This window comes from Triticum aestivum, chromosome 7A (assembly GCF_018294505.1).
Source record: "Triticum aestivum cultivar Chinese Spring chromosome 7A, IWGSC CS RefSeq v2.1, whole genome shotgun sequence".
In the NCBI taxonomy this organism is placed as follows: Eukaryota; Viridiplantae; Streptophyta; class Magnoliopsida; order Poales; family Poaceae; genus Triticum; species Triticum aestivum.
In genome coordinates, this window is record NC_057812.1 from 466,168,841 (window position 1) to 466,174,840 (window position 6,000).

The following is a 6,000-nucleotide window of genomic DNA, read 5'->3' on the forward strand; positions in this document are numbered from 1 at the left end:
GCATCACACCTCAACTGAGCAGCCTCTTGCTTCAGTGCCACGTTGTAGAACTCATCATACCTCAAGGGCTCAAAGAGGACAAGATCTAGCTGAATTTCTTCTCTGAGACCACCCCTGAACTGATATATCATGCTCTTCTCATCAGGGACGTCCTGCTTGGCAAAGCGGGTGAGCTTCTGAAACAACTTGTTGTAGTCATAGATAGACAAAGAGCCTTGCTTCAGGTTGCGGAATTCCTCACGCTTGCTTTCAACCACGCTCTGGGGAATATGATGAGCTCTGAAATCTCGATGGAAATCATCCCAAGTGATAACACGTCCACCTCTGGAATCCTTGTATTGCTGGAACCATTCTGCAGCTTGATCTTTGAGTTGGAAGGAAGCGAACTTGACAAAGTCCTCAGGCCTGACGTTACTACGCTCGAAATGCTTGCACAGATCCACAAGCCAATCGTCAGCATCGGTTGCCTCAACACAATTGCTAAAAGTCTTTGGCCCGTTAGCAAGGAACTGGTTGAGTGAAGCAAAGTGATTCTGATTGCTGCCTTGATTCCATTGGTTGCCTCGATTGCGCTCTTGAAGAATTTGCATGATCAACTGTGTGTTTGCATTGGTTGCGGCCATCACAGCTTGCCATGCCTTCGGAGGAGGGGGAGGTGGTGTTACATGGCTCTGATACCAACTTGTAACACCCTCGATGCGACTATATCTCCCACGTGTCGAGGCACGACTTAGAGGCATAATCGCATTGAAGGCATATGTCGCAAGTTAGGCAATCTTCACAAACATCCCAGGTAATAGATAATAAAAGGGGAGATAACATAGTTGGCTTACACTCACCACGTCAATCAAGTACATAAATAACATTACATCAACCAAACACTCATGGCCCGACTACGACGCCAAAATAAAAGAGAACCCAACATGCGACACGGTCCCGATCACCCCCAACTGGGCACCACTACTAATCATCAGGAAAGGAAACATAGTAACGTTGAGAGTCCTCGTCGAACTCCCACTTGAGCTCATACGGGTCACCTGGAGCGGAATCATCGGGCCCTGCATCTGGTGTAATAGTAATCTGTGAGCCACAGGGACTCAGCAATCTCGCACCCTCGCGATCAAGACTATTTAAGCTTATAGGTAAGACAAGGTAAAATATGTGGAGCTCAGCAAGCGACTAGCAAGTATGGTGGCTAACTTATTCGCAAAAGAGAGCAAGAAGCGGAGGCAAAGCGCGAGCAAGAAACTAGAGAGCAACCTGCGCAAACATTACTCCAACACCGTGTCCACTTCCCGGACTCTGCCGAGAAGAGGCCATCACGGTAACACACTTAGTTGATTCATTTTAATTAAGTTAGGGTTCAAGTTATCTACAACCGGACATTAACAAATTTCCATCAGCCCATAACCGCGGGCACGGCTTTCGAAAGTTCAATCCCTACAGGGCAGTCCCAACATAGCCCATGACAAGCTCTCACGGTCAATGAAGGAATAGACCTCCTCCCAAGATGTTCTGATCAGACTCGGTATCTCGGTTATTCAAGACACTTCGACAGGTTAAAACAAGACCAGCAACACCGCCCGAATGTGCCGGCAAATTCCGATAGGAGCTGCACATATCTCTTTCTCAGGGCACACTCAGATTGTCTAAACTTCCGGTAGGCCAGCCCAGAGTTGCCCCTGGTAGCCACCGGCGGCTGACAGTTTGGACCAACACTCAGAGGAGCACTGGCCCGGGGGGTTAAAATAAGATGACCCTTGAGTCTGCAGAACCCAAGGGAAAGAAAAGGCTAGGTGGCGAATGATAAAACCAAGGTTGGGCATTGCTGGAAAAGCTTTAATCAAGGCGAACTATCAAGGGGTTCCCATTATAACCCAACCGCGTAAGGAACGCAAAAATTCGGGAACATAACACCGATATGACGGAAACTATGGCGGCAAGAGTGGAACAAAACACTAGGCGAGAGGCCGAGCCTTCCACCCTTTACCAAGTATATAGATGCATTAAGATAACATAGCAATATAATGATATCCCAACAAATAAATAAATGTTCCAGCAAGGAACGACCTCCAATCTTCACCTGCAACTAGCAACGCTATAAGAGGGGCTGAGCAAAGCGGTACCATAGCCAATCAACGGTTTGCTAGGACAAGGTGGGTTAGAGGTTTGACATGGAAATTTGGGAGGCTTGAAAGCAAGTGGTAGGCATCGTAGCATTGGCATAGCAAAAGAGCGAGCAAACTAGCATAGCCAAGATAGTAGTGATTTCGAGGGTATGATCATCTTGCCTGCACAGTTGTCAGAGTTGACTGGATCCTCGAAAGCAAACTCAATGGGCTCCTCGTTAGCGAACTCGTCACCCGGCTCTACCCAACAAGACAAACAAGCAATAAGGACACAATCAACCACGTGCAAGACTCAAACAATATGATGCAAAGATGATATGCTATGCGGGATGCGATGCGGGATGCAAAATGCAAGATATGACAGAAAATGCATGAACCTGGCCTCAACTTGGAAATCCAAGTGTGCCACTGGAAAGATAAGATGAAATCGATTGAAAATGATATAAAGAACGTCGGAATCGGAGTTACGGTTTGGAAATGGCAAGCAATTCAAAAATGACACCGGTCTGCGATTTACAGCAAGTAGCCATCTAAATGCAATGAGATGAACATGCTACAGCACCCAAACATGACAACAAGATACATGTCAGGGATGCATTCAAGATGCTTAACAAAAGTCTAGCACTGAGCTACGGCCAATTCATCCATTAACAGGTTCAAACAGGCATGGGAAAAATGCAAATGGCAAACACATCTCACACAGTGAAATTAACACTTGTCTGGAATTTCAGATCAGATGGCACTCTTCGGAGTAACAAAACTACATGCTACAGGACCTGGACATGGCAAAGTAAAGCATGGCATGGAGCTACTCAAAGAGCTTAACAAAAGTCCCTTAGTGACCTTGAGCCAAAAGGGGTCAGAAAATACAATTGCAAGCATGTGAACATAGCAAAAACATAATCACTTTTCAGGCTTAGTGAAAACTGGAGCATGCTGAAATATAACTCAAGTAGGCATGTTTACGAGCTCGATGCACTCACTACGGTGCAAGTCATGACAAGACAAGCATACATCCATCAAGAAGGCACAAAATGCAAGCTAGACATGGCAAGAACAATAGCATAGCATGCACGGATCAACTACAACATCATCGGCAAAATTGCAAGCAAGTTGACAATCTGCCCAGATTCACAAAGTAGTAAAAGTAGAGCTTGATTGACTCAAGCTAGGGTGCTCCATAATTGCAAACAAAGACATGGATGGATAGAGCACTACAATATTAACAAAACATCCTTACTGATCATCCTCAAAAGAGGCACAGATCACTAGGAAACAACATGAACATATGGCATCATGAGATAAACAGCTCAAGGACTTTGTGGAATTGCTAAGTCCCTGAAAACAGAATTAGCAAGTGCACCACTTTGCAAGCTTGCACTAGTCACCACACACATCACAAAAATACATGGGTTGCACCTCTGGAAAAATGACAAAACCCTTAACAAAACATATGTAGAGCATCAGGGCATAACATGCACACATTAATCATGGCAAAAATGACAAAAAGCTAAATGGAGTAGCAGATCTGACAATTAACTCAAGTAGCCCTCTTCTAACAAAATTTCGGGCATCAAGATGAGCTCAAATGAAAATTATGCAATGGAAAGAAATAATGTACTCTCTGAGATGAATATTTTGATATGCTATATACATGAATCGGAGCTACGGATGCAAAGTTACAAGGTCATGAACATGAGCACTTGGACTAGAAAATCTCCGGGACTTGGAAGAAATCGACCTCCGGATCTAGGGTTTGACCCGGCGCGCGAACCGAGGTCGGATTCGGCGAGGGCGGCGGCTGCTCCGGCGAGGTCGATCCGTCGGCGGGGAGAAGAAAGGGAGGCGAGGCCGGCCGGACTTGGCGGCGCACGCCGGCGCGGACGGCGGGCGGCGGCGATGCGGCGAGCGGCCGGGCGGCAGGCGGCGGGCGGCGGGCGGAGCCGGCCGCGGTGGCCGGAGCGGGCGGGCGCGGTGCGGCGCGGGCAGGCGGCGATGCGGCGGCGGGGAGCGGCGGAGCGGCTCGGCGGCGGATGGCGGCGCGAGGCGGCGCAGGCAGGCGGGAGGCGGCGGCGGCGCGCGGGCCGTGGAGGGCCAGCCTCGGGCCCGAGCGGGCCGGCGCGGCGGACGGCGGCGGGTGGCCACGTGGCAAGCCGCGGTTGGCTGCGGGCGGCGGCGGCGGACGTGCCCGGCCGGCGCGAGGTGGATTTCTAGGGTTTCGGGGAGGGGATCCGAGATTTGGAATGGGGGGGTCTATTAATAGGCATAGAGGGAGCTAGGAGAGTCCAAATGAGGTGCGGTTTTCGGCCATGCGATCGTGATCGAACGCTCTAGATGATGGAGCAGAGTTAGGTGGGTTTTGGGCCAAATTGGAGGGGTGTTGGACTGCAACACACACGAGGCCTTTTTGGTCCCTCGGTTAACCGTTGGAGTATCAAACGAAGTCCAAATGATACGAAACTTGACAGGCGGTATACCGGTAGTAAACCAAGGCCGCTTGGCAAGTCTCGGTCCAATCCGAAAATGTTTAATTCCCACACACGAAAGAAAGTTAGAAATGACCACCGGAGGAGAACGAAGCACCGGAATGCAAAACGGACAACGGGGAAAATGCTCGAATGCAAGAGATGAACACGTATGCAAATGCAATGCACATGATGACATGATATGAGATACATGACAACGATAACAACACACGGAGACAAAGACCCGAACTCGAGAAAATAAATATAACTTAACGCCGAAAACGGCAAGAGTTGGAGTACAAATTGGGAAAGTCGCATCGAGGGTGTTAGAGAGGGGTTGGCGGCTCCTTGAAGATGGACAAGGTTCTCCCCCCAAGACCCGTTTCAGTGATGTATTTAGCGTTGTCGGAGGGAGTGTGGAGGTGTGTCACCGGCAGATCTCACGGGATTCGATCGGTGCTGGTCTTTGGTGGATCCACCACTGCACGATGCTGCTAAAGCGACACTATAATCAGAAACCCTTCGACAAAACTATGTGTGATGCATTAATCGCAAACGGTGATGTAATAAAACTGTCAAAAATGATATAAAACCTTTGCGATGGCGGAGACATCAAACACGGTTCAGATTATAGTTGCGATGAGGCAACACAACGGAAACGGTCAGCCAGATAAATGCGTGTGCGATATGCGGCATACAGTTCAGTCAGATGAACTGTTTGTGATTAGACAACACAACAGAAATGGTAAGCTAGATCAAGGTGTGTGCGATAGAGGGCATACAGTTCACTCTTAAAACTGTCAAAAATGATAGAAAACCTTTGCGATGGCGGAGACATCAAACACGGTTCAGATTATAGTTGCGATGAGGCAACACAATAGAAACGGTCAGCCAGATAAATGCGTGTGCGATATGCGGCATACAGTTCAATCAGATGAACTATTTGTGATTAGACAACACAACAGAAACGGTAAGCTAGATCAAGGTGTGTGCGATAGAGGGCATACAGTTCACTCTTATGAACTGTTTGCGTTGAGCCAAGAGAACAGAAACGGTTTAACTTAACAAGATGTGTGTGATACGCGGCAAATAGGTCTGTAATCAGAAATATGTGCACGGGCTAATTGTGTGGGAAGGCCTATAATAACACAAACATTTCCTAATAATAAGTTGTGCGCGATCTTGGCAAACAATGCTTGCTGGTAAATTATTGTCTGTCATTCCTGAAATCATCATCGACATGTTTCTTAGTTTAATCATTTGCCATGATTTGCTCAGTCTGCACAACATCCATGCTCTCTGTGTATAGAACAATATTCTTTACTATGAATAGTGTGCTCTATTGGGTAGACAAGTATATGGAGCATAGCCTTGGGCGAGCAATAATGTGTCTGCATGTGTCGTCC